The 10,543-nt window shown below is 49.8% G+C and overlaps 1 long non-coding RNA gene across 1 annotated transcript; it reads left to right on the top strand.

The window, feature by feature from the left end:
• The first annotated feature begins 284 nt into the window (after window positions 1–284).
• Window positions 285–2,723, top strand: LOC131753255 (uncharacterized). The gene is made up of 3 exons (XR_009334760.2): window positions 285–430; window positions 1,629–1,754; window positions 2,483–2,723. It is a non-coding gene; the product is annotated as an uncharacterized lncRNA (long non-coding RNA).
• The last annotated feature ends 7,820 nt before the right edge of the window (window positions 2,724–10,543 follow it).

The raw sequence follows: 10,543 nt of genomic DNA, 5'->3' as shown, positions 1-10,543 counted from the left end.
ATGAACAGGACCTTTGGGGGCAGCATGTGACAGAGGATTAGACTGATTTCTGCTGAGCCCCAGCCCCTCCTGGGCTCCGGGCCAAACAGGGTTGGCTTTGGAGCTATTGACTACATCTCCCATCAGCCTCCGGGCCGATGCCTGCTGACCCATCATGGGACCATGTGACTAGAATGAAGCTTGGGGTGGGGGATGGCTGAAAAAGCTAGTGACACCTAGTGTTGCCAACTGCCAGGCTCTGGGAGGAGCCCTCCTTGACTGACAACCTAGAGAGAGTTCCCAGCACAGACCCGTGCACTCACATACACGTGTTCGCGCGCGCACACACACGCACACGCATATCCACACACAGCTCCCGGCTCCACAGCCCCCACCCACCATGGGAGGACGAAGTCCCTGCTCCCTCACATCCTGCTCTCTCTCCTGATTGGTAAGTGGGGGAGGGAGGTTGGTAGGAGGCAGCAAACACATCACTTCTTCCCATGGTTAGCGTGGACAGCAGCTACACTCGGGCGTGTGGCAAACGCTCCCGTCCTGCGGGCCAGCTCCAGTGTTAAGCAACGGAGAAGCAATGAATCAGATCTGAGTCTTGGCCTCAGGGATCACATTCTATTGGGGACAACAGACACTTGCACAGATAATTACTATATAAACTACACAGTAGAGGGTCCAAGAGGGAACCTGCAGAAAGAAAACCTGGATTACACTTTGGGGGCTGAGGATGGTGACAGGAAAGGCTTTGGGGTAAGGTAGACTTTAACCTGGGCTGAGATTGGATGGAAGGGCTCCTAGGTTGGTAGAACTGCACAAAGTCACAGAGGCAGGAGAGTGAGGGGCTGGCAGGAAATGGCAAAATGCCTGATGTCAGCCCAGAGCACAGGTGGGATGTAATTGCTTTCACCACAGAGATTCGGTTTGTAACCAGCCCTGAGGAACCCTCCCAAGGGCTAATGCCTCCCAATCCTTCCCTGCATCCGCCATACACCTCGGATGGCTTTGGATGGCTCCTAGGGGACCAGAAGATACCACTGTCTTTCTTGTTTGCTACTTCACTGCCCTGCTTGGCCCTACATTCGACTCCTTCAAATTAGCCTCTCTTGTATCATCTCAAGTGTCCCCTGGAGGTGCTCCTGCCTCTTCTCTCCCTGCTTACATGCATCTCACCCTTCAAGGACAGAGGAGTCCTGCTTCCTCCAGGAAAGCCCTCCTAACCACTCCAGCTCACTCTGGCCTCCTCATCAGATCACCTGAAATGCCTGAAGTATCCATGTGGCTTCACTCAATGACCCCTCTTCAGTAAAGGTGCTTTGTCACATGCTGTAGAATGATGCTATTTTTACAACAAGAAATTCACTAGAGTCTGTTTAATATATGCATATGTATAACTGATTCACTTTGCTGTACAGCAGAAACTAACAACATTGTAAATCAACTACACTCCAATAAAAATTAATTAAAAAAAAGAAATCCACTAGAGTCTGTTTAAACAAAGAAAGGGAGATTGATTACAAGGGACTTAACAAGTCTCAAGTGACCTATCGCAGGAAAGGACTTGACCTAGCTCAGGACCCCAGGGGGGTGGTTCTCCTCACCTCTATCTCTGCCTCTTTGCTCTTTTCTTTTCCCAGACTGGCTTTCTCTGCCCTTCTGATCAGATGGGGGAAAACATGACAGTTCACAGCACCCATCATGTCCAGCCATGTGGAAAGAATCTCCACATTTCCAAGAGAGGGTGATTGGACCAATTGGAACAGGTGTCCCACTCTGGCCCAGTCAGCTTTAGGAGGGGAATGGGGTCACATGGTGCTAACATGGCTGCCAGGCTACCCCTCTGAGAGTCATTCCTCACAGTCCTGGGGATTGGTGAGTGGTCTGTTCTAAGAGAAAGGAATTGTCATGCGCAGAGCAGATACCCCAAAGATGCCTGTTACATATCTAATAATGTAGTGTGACTATGTGCTCATGAATTCCAGTTCCACACTATCCTACTGACCTACTTACTCTGTGACTTCAGGCAAGTCCCTACCCTCCTCTTGGGGTTGCAGTTTCTTCATTTGTACACAGAGGATGGTGGGTCTAAGTGTTCTATTGGGCTCCCTAACTCTCTTGGACTTCGGGCCAATTACCCTTTTTGAATCTGTTTTCTCATTTATGAAATGGAATAATGATATCTACCTCACAGAGTTATTGTAAGAGAGTGGGCATGAAAATATCTAACAAGGGTTGGGTACAGAGATGCTCAAGAAATGCTAGTGACTCTCGTAGATTTAAATTGGGGTGCCTGCCCTGCTCACAGTGATTTCCCCCAAGGGTCATGGCTGTGATGCCCTCATGTGTTTGGGAGAATTGCTCCTCCTTTAGTTGGGGGCTGCCATCCTCTGACAGTGATTTGCAAGGAGTGAGCATGGGTCCTTAATTGGATCATTCAAAGTGCTTCTCGGGGGCTTTTTTCCAACTGCTGCCCTTTTGTCTCTGTTTGCAGAACTGTGAGAGCAGGAAGCTTGCCAACAGCCAGGTCCCCAACCTTGTGGAGAAAGTGGTCTGGAAAAGTGATGCTGACATGAAGAGGATGTTTGAGTACTTGGTTCCAGACATCACTAAATCCATTTACATCCTTGCCATGAACCAACAGCTCCTGATAATACCGTCTCCCTTCCCTTTCTAAGCCTCAGTATCCTTATCTATAAAATAATGGGGCTGCATCCTTCCCCCTTTATCTCTGATGCTCTATTTCTATGTTCATTAATTTATTCTTCCCATCAATTAGTCAGTCAGCATCCCTTGTGCATCTGTTCTGTCTCTGGCCCTATGTTGGACACTGAGACTCTTGGTTAAGGAATAATTCCCATCCCCGGTTTTCAAGATTCAGAGTTAGGCAGGGGAGGGAGTTAAGCAACCATTCAGTACTGAGTGTGGGAACGGCTGTGACAGAGGGAAGCACAAAAGCTGTGGGGATGTCAGAGAAGGAGACATATCTTCATTTGTAAGGCTTCCTGGAGGAGGTGGCAGGAGCTGAGTTTTTCAGACGGGGGTGGGCGAGGAGAGAGGAGGAAGACCATTCCAGGCAGAAGAACCTGCCTTTGTAAGGGTCCAAAAGAGAATGAGAGAAAGTAGCTGCCTGGGGCCAGAGGGGAGGGGACACAGGAGATGACCTTATTTGTATTTTCCACCCATGTCACTTCTGGGAAAACAAGAAAAAGCTCCATTTTTTTAGAGCTTGGAAAATCCCCAGGGTGGAGTCTTTAAACAGGGATGAAAAGAAGTGACTTCTGACCACAGAAGAGCCCTGGAATGAATGATTCTTCCCCCAGTAGGCTGCCCCATTGGTCCTTGGTCCCATCATGAAATCCACGCTTACAGTTGCATTCAGCGGCTGGTCCTAAGGCTGTTGGATCCATCTAAAAATAGGAAGGCCTGGAGCCTAAGGCCAAGCAGATGACAGAAGAGCAGCCCAGGAAGGCCTGGGAGGAGTGTAAACATCCCCACCTCATAGGAAACACACTCATTACATTCTGAGCAAAAGCGGTTAATGATGCACCCCGGAGAAAATATGCAGTTATTGCCCCCAAACATGCCAAAGCCCTCCTAATGACTGCACGCCTGCTCCAAAGCAGAAACTGTTCCAGATGCTGCTTCTTGTCTCTGGGAGAGCCCTTCCTTCTTCCTGCCTGAGGTTCCGGAATTTTCCTTGGATTCTAGTCCTTAGGGAGACAGACATATGGTGGGCTGGGGTGGGGAAAGTGATTACTCTCCCGGGCCTCATAGGGGCAGTCTAGGGGATCTCTGCCTTACAGACTGCTGTGGAGGCTGTGCCTTCCTGCCTGCCTGGTGCTGTGGGGGAAGAAGGGTGCCAGGCGGGAAGCTGGGAGCCAGCGCTCTAGATAACGCTGGGGTGAGGGAGGTGAGCTCTAAACTTGAGTATTTTCAGCTTCTGCATCTATAATGAGTAATGAGTCTATAGGGAAGCAGTAATTTGCAAACTTGAAGCCCCAAACACACTCAGCGATGGCTGCCACTGGACGAGCCCTGGGCTTGGATCCTGGCTGGGTGACTCTGGGCAGCTGCCCCACCTCTGTGAACCTCCATACCCTCATCTGTAAACTGGGGATGGTTTTGGAAATTAACATTTTTTTCTCTTGTTAAAGAACTCATGCATGCTTATTATCTACTTTTTAAAATATGTAATCAACCCGTCTTTGTGATACACTCATATGATTTCAATTCAAGAGATGCAAGGGGGCTTCCCTGGTGGCGCAGTGGTTGAGAGTTAGCCTGCCAACGCGGGGGACGCGGGTTCGTGCCCCGGTCCGGGAAGATCCCACATGCCGCGGACCGGCTGGGCCCGTGAGCCATGGCCGCTGAGCCATGGCCGCTGAGCCTGCGTGTCCGGAGCCTGCGCTCTGCAACGGGAGAGGCCACAGCGGTGAGAGGCCCACGTACCGCAAAAAAAAAAAAAAAAAAAAAAAAAAGATGCAAATGGGGGAATTCCTTTGTGGTCCAGTGGTTAGGATTCTGTGCTCTCACTGCTGAGGGCCTGGGTTCAATCCCTGGTAATGTCTTCCTCTCACTCCTGTTTTATAACCACACCATTTTTCTTCTACCTTGGCAGCTGCTATTGGTTTCTGGTGTATCAAATGTATAAATTTTAAAAACTTTTAAATGAGGTATTAGCACATATAAACACGGCAAAGTACATGTATCTCAAGAGCAAAACTTGGTGAATAATGTTTATAGTTTTAATGCCTAAAAAGAAAGAAAGAAAGAAAGAAAAATAACCCCAATCTATCACCTAGAGATAAAACTGTTGATATTGTGGTGTACTTTCTTCCCATTCTTTTTCTATGTATGTATACATACGTAAACATTGATACCATACTGTGTGACTTTTGTATGCTGTTTTTTATATCTAACATTATATCAAAAATATTTCCTCATGTCATTAAAAAGTCCTCAAAAATGTTCTACTTTCAATGTTTGCCCAATGTTTCAAGGAACAGAGCAAACCTACTGCAGGACATTAGGTTCAATTTTTCCCCTATTATAAATAACACAGTGATGACCATCCCCAAATGAACATGCATCGTTGAGCACATCCCTCAAGGTGAATTCCTAGCAGAGGAATTACTGAAACAAATAATATGAACTAAGTATTAGAACTCAGGATAAAATGGAGGGGGCCAGGGAGCGGTCAGGTCTGGCTCACAGAGCTGCTGTGTTCGGGATGTTCTGTAAGGCTCTGGCCTAGTGCTGGACACAGACACAGGGTTCCAGGAGTGTGAGCTAAGGGGTCCCAGAGCGAGGACAGGTCAATGCCTGCTCCTCCCCCTCCCCCGGGGCCCTGACCTCTAGGGCCTCCCTCCCCGGAGCCCTCTGACAGCCACAAAGGAGAGTCGCGGTCTTGTCTGAGCTTTATTATTTTAATCACTGGTGCTTTGCCAAGTGGTGGGCTGGTGAATGTTTAACAGCTGGATTGGGGGGGAGGGGCACGGAGTAGAGGGGAGTAGCTTTTGATTTGTAGCATTTGTCAATTTCTGGTGTAAAACTTCCCACTGTGACTGATTTCAAACTACCAACATGTCACTGAAAGCAGTGCTGGGAGGAGATGCGCTACTCTCACCAGCTGGTCGGAGCCAGCTCCAGCACTCCAGTTCTAGTCTTTCTACCTGTCCGTCTCCCACTTTTCCCTCTTCTTAACCCCTCCCCATTCATCGCCCACCCTGAGGCTCATCCAAGGTGATAGAGAAGGAAGATTCTGTGGGATGTGAACGTGGCTAGAGAGCGAGAACATCCTCTCCCAGGTCTCTAAAGGAAAAACTGAGGCTCAGGGAGGTCAAGATGATTGCCCCAGTTCACCCAGCCAGGTGATCCTTCACAGGGTGTACTTCTCTGGCCCCTGCTTGGGGGCACTTCTCAATGATAGCCCGTGCCTGCTACTGTGGGAATACGCTGGCTTTTCTAACCACTCCTCTTCCTCTCTGGTGACTCCAGTGCCTGGATCTACAAGAGGCTGGGTCCCAGGCCTTGCCTTCAAGGAGCTGAGAGCCAGGTAGGGAGGCAGATACCGGAGGCAGAGAGGCGAGTGCTCTATAGAAGCTGCCCTGTTCAGTGGACTCCATGCTGGGCTTCCAGCCTCCTCGCTTCTCTCTTTATAGCAGACTTTGTCCCTTCCTCCTTCTTAAGGGAACCTGTTTTATTTCAGTATCCACTCTCTAAAACACAGCAACCCACTTCACGTGAAAGCGACCCATTCCCAGTTCTGGGAGTAGGTAGGTTCTGATTAGTCCTAGTCAAACCTGTAATTCATTCCTCCTTGCCAGTGATTGGTTTAGGAGTGGGGAAGTGATCCAACTCTGGCCAATGAGAGCTGAGGAGACATTGGGGTAGGGGGAGGGGAGCTTTTTTCTCCTAAGAAATAGGCAGAGAAAGAGACAACCTCTCTTCTTCTGGATACTTGGAACTCAGTGTTGTAGTTCTGGGTGCTGTAATTATCTGTCACCCGCCTGAAGATGAAGCCAACCCATGAGGGACCACAGAGCCAAGAGAATCACAGAAAAGGGGAGCCAGAGCCCTAACTGTATCCTGCCTCTGACCTTCTTGTTAGGGGGAAAATATATTTCCCTACAGCCTAAATCACTTTGAGTTGAGATTTTCTGTACTTGAAGCCCAAAACATCCTAAATGATAAAACCCTTCTGGTCTGTCATCCACATTGCAAATGCAGTGATTACTAGACAACAGCAATCTTATCACATCACTTCCTGATTCCAGTCCTCCCATGGCTTCTTTGAGGAGTTAGGATAAAGTCTTTGTTCAGTGTCTCCTCTCCCTGACAGAGAATATCAGCCCCTCAGGATAGGACTGTGGTTCTCCATCAATGGCTCCCTGGTGCCCAGCATAGAGTCAGCCACAGGAAGGTACTAGTAAATACCGTTGAATAAGTGCAGAGAAGGAGGAGTTGGGGGACGGAGTCCTAGGCTCCATTTCTGGCTTTGCACTGACTTGCTTTGAGACTTTAGGCAAGTCTCTCCCATTCCTGGACCTCAATATCCAAAATTGTGAAGAAGGTATATTGGACTAAAGAGGTAGTTTAAGAATGGGGATAAGGGACTTCCCTAGTGGCGCAGTGGTTAAGAATCTGCCTGCCAATGCAGGGGACACGGGTTCGAGCCCTGGTCCCAGAAGATCCCAGATGCCGAGGAGCAACTAAGCCCATGTGCCACAACTACTGAAGCCCGCCCACCTAGAGCCCGCTCTCCACAACGAGAAGCCTGCGCACCGCAACGAAGAGCAGCCCCTGCTCTCCGCAGCTGGAGAAAAGTCCGTGCGCAGCAACAAAGAACCAGTGCGGCCAAAAAAAAAAAGACTTTAAAAATGGTCCACGTCAAAAAAATCTTAAAAAAAAAAAAAAGAATGGGGATTAAAAAATACCTCTCAGCTACTCCACATGATAGTAGTTGTGCTTCTAGTATCCACCGATGGATTAAAAATTTAAATGACCACAAAGCTTTTCACTGTGGCTATTTCTGTCACAGCAGCTTTGACATCCATTTGCAAAGCATTCATACCTGTGTGTGAGATACATTCTGCGTCCTCTTTACAGACAGCACAGGGTGCCACGTGGTTTCCAGATGCCTTGCTTTAGCTAAAGGGCCTGTAGGTTGGGAATCGGTGGCCCAGGTCGTCTCAGAGTTCTCCAGGTCCTGGGTTTATGTGTTTAACACGGACCACAGGAGCTGTGCAACTTGCTGAGGATCACTCAGTGAATGAGTGGTGGATTCTAACTCACTCTTCTCCAGCCCGATGCCCTTGGCTCAGCTGGCCTGGCTGACAGCACCGCTCTTCCTCAGCTACCCTGGAAATGAGAAGCAGGGAGGCCCGAGAGCCCTGAGATTGACTAGGGTGCAGGTGAGGTGGGTGGCAGAACGCTGACAGTCCCAAATGACATGGAACATGCTTCAGATGCCAGGTGTGTGGTTTAGGAGCAGCTGGAATTACACGCTCAGGGCTGCACCAACATTGTCTGCGTCTGAGCCTGAACCGAGTCTGGACCTTGCAGAGGCAAGGACTGTGTTGGGGGTCTCGGCCCAGGGCCACAGAGCTGAGCAGAGAGGCAGCAAGGGCAGGAGGCAGAGTCCTAGCTGGAAATCAGGCACAGGGATCTTTTCCCTTTCCAGACACTTGTGGTCATTTGTTCGTTCGTTCGTTCGTTCATCCATTCATTCATTCAGCAAGATAGTCAGTCAGTCACTCAACAATGCTCACTGAGCTGTGCAGCTCTACAGCCTGGCACAGGGTCCAGGGATGAACTGGGCACAGAGGAAAGCAAACGCAAGAGCACACGCTTAAGGCTCAGTCGGGCCAGAGGCGCGGGTGGGCCTTTTGCCTGCCGAAGGAGAAATGGGGAAATGCTTTCCGGAGGATAAAATGATTATCTGCTGTGAGTGGTTCTCAAAGGACAAGGAGGAGTCCACCAGGCAGGTTAGGTGGAATCTTTCAGAGGGAAAGATGGGCCTTCCCGTTAATTAAAGTCTTAGGAGATCGAGGGGCTGGCTGGAAAAGTAAATGAGACGGCCTTTGTATCCAAAGCTGGCAAAGCGGGTTTGCTCACTTCGATTAGCAAAGGCTCTGAGTGGGAGAGGACCTCGCACTTTGCTGAAAGTGGCTCTGTAGAGAACGTGTGTGTGTGCTGAGGGGGAAACAGGCTGCAGGGGGACGGGGGAGAAAGGAGGCGGTGGGGCCTCGGGTGGGTCAAGTCGTGCGGCCCCTGCCAGCCATGTTAAGGATTCAGCTGACTTCTGAGCTGATCGGGAGCCACTGCACGTGTTTAACGGATGAGGCATTGCTCCAGCTGCTGAGGAGAGAAGGAATCGGAGTGGGAGGTAGGGGTCCCAGCCAGGAGGCTACCGCAGTCAGCAGTGTGAGAACTGACACTGGCCTGAACAAGGACTGAGACAGAGGGACGAGAGAAGAGACAACAACTGAGAGAAACTTCTGAGAACCAACAAGTCTTGGTGAGTGGAGGTGGTCAGAGAGGGAGAGAAAGGGGTAGAGGGTGATGGCCAGTTCCTGGATGTGTGACAAAGTTGAGGTTTAAGGTACCATCTGAGATGGATGCTGGAGGCCCTTTCTCTGCCCTGGTCTGAAGTGAATGGGTGTGAGGGGTCTGATGCTTTCGCAGAAGCAGAGCCTCAGTTCACATGGCATCGTATGCTCAACCTTCCATCTGGTCTCTTAGCCTCCAGCCTCTTCACTCTCGAGTCTCTCTGCTGTCACACTGATCTGAACAAGGAATCTGATCTTGTCACTCCCCTGCTGAAAAATTTTCAAAGGCTTCCTGTTGTCTCTAGAAAGAAGTAATCTTCTTAGCCTGGCAAATAAGTTATCTACAATCTGATTCAATCTACCTTCTTTGTCTCAGTCCCCTGACACTCAACGCTAGCCACAGTGAACTATAATAGTAACAAGAAAAACAACAACAGCTACAATAACTCCACACAGTATTGATATGTTCCAGGCAGTGTCCTGAGAACTTTACACATATCAGCTCATCTAATTTTTAGTAGATAAACACTGAAAGTCTTGCACTTCCCAGAATGGACTATATCCTCTTGCCTTTAGACCTTTGCACCTGAGGTTTTCTTGTTCTGGTAGCCAGCCATCCTTCCAGCCATCTGATTCACATTTATCTGCCATCAACTTGTGCCAGGCACTATACTAAGTGCTAGGGATCCGAATATGAGTGAGACATGGTACCTGTCCTCAAAGTATACAGAGTCTAGTGTGGGAGACAGACACATGGAGAGTCAGTAAGGTAAGTGCAGTGATGAGATGGGGCACAGAGAATGAGCCTTCATCCAGCTTGGGCCTGCTCGCCCCACCCCCCTGCAGCTGGAGTCCCCCTCCAGGAAGCCTTCTGGCTTTGCTAGGCTGGGTGGGCTCCCTTTTCTGTGTCCCTGCGGTCCCTTCTCTGCCAGCATCACACACTGACCACACAGTGAAGGGAGAGGACAGTCTGATTCATCACTGACTCAGGACCCAGGGCAGCCTGGACACAGATCCTCGGGATTTGCTGAGTGGAAGTGCTTGGGTATGAAGAGGCACCAAGAAGAGCATCCTCCTCCTGGATTCTTCCCTGATGCTCTCTCCAGAGTCAGGCCTGCCCTTGTTCCCTTTCCCGAGGCTGGCGCAGGCCCCTCAGCCCAGAGAGCACTGCAGGGGTCAGGCTCTGCGGGTAAGGCTGGGGCTGCTGCTTTCATCCCTAGTTCTGGAGAAGCCTGGTTAGAAAAGCCCACCCCAAAATGGGCACCCAATATGCCCCCTCACCAGGCTGCAACCGTCTGCCCCAGGCTTCCTCCTCTTTTTAAAAAAATTTAATATTTATTTATTTAGCTGCGTCAGATCTTAGTTGGTGCTCGCGGGATCTTTCGTTGTGGCGCAAAGGGCTCTTCATTGGGGCACGCAGGCTTCTCTCCAGTTGTGGTGTGCGGGCTCAGTAGTTACAGCATGCGGGCTCTAGAGCACACGGGCTTAGCTGCCCCACGGCA

Source organism: Kogia breviceps, chromosome 1 (assembly GCF_026419965.1).
Source record: "Kogia breviceps isolate mKogBre1 chromosome 1, mKogBre1 haplotype 1, whole genome shotgun sequence".
NCBI lineage: Eukaryota > Metazoa > Chordata > Mammalia > Artiodactyla > Physeteridae > Kogia > Kogia breviceps.
Note: the sequence above shows the minus strand (reverse complement) of the source record. Positions and strands in the feature narration are given on the sequence as shown.